Below are 275 nucleotides of genomic sequence, written 5' to 3'. Positions count from 1 at the left end.
ACACACACACACACACACACACACACACACACACACACACACACACACACACACACACACACACACACACACACACACACACACACACACACACACACACACACACACACACACACACACACACACACACACACACACACACACACACACACACACACACACACACACACACACACACACACACACACACACACACACACACACACACACACACACACACACACACACACACTGACCCCAGGCGCGGCCGCTCAGACAGCAGTGTGTGCAGGTAT

The sequence above is a fragment of the Notothenia rossii genome (assembly GCF_949606895.1).
Source record: "Notothenia rossii genome assembly, chromosome: 11".
Classification (NCBI taxonomy): Eukaryota; Metazoa; Chordata; class Actinopteri; order Perciformes; family Nototheniidae; genus Notothenia; species Notothenia rossii.
This window is presented reverse-complemented; position numbering follows the sequence as displayed.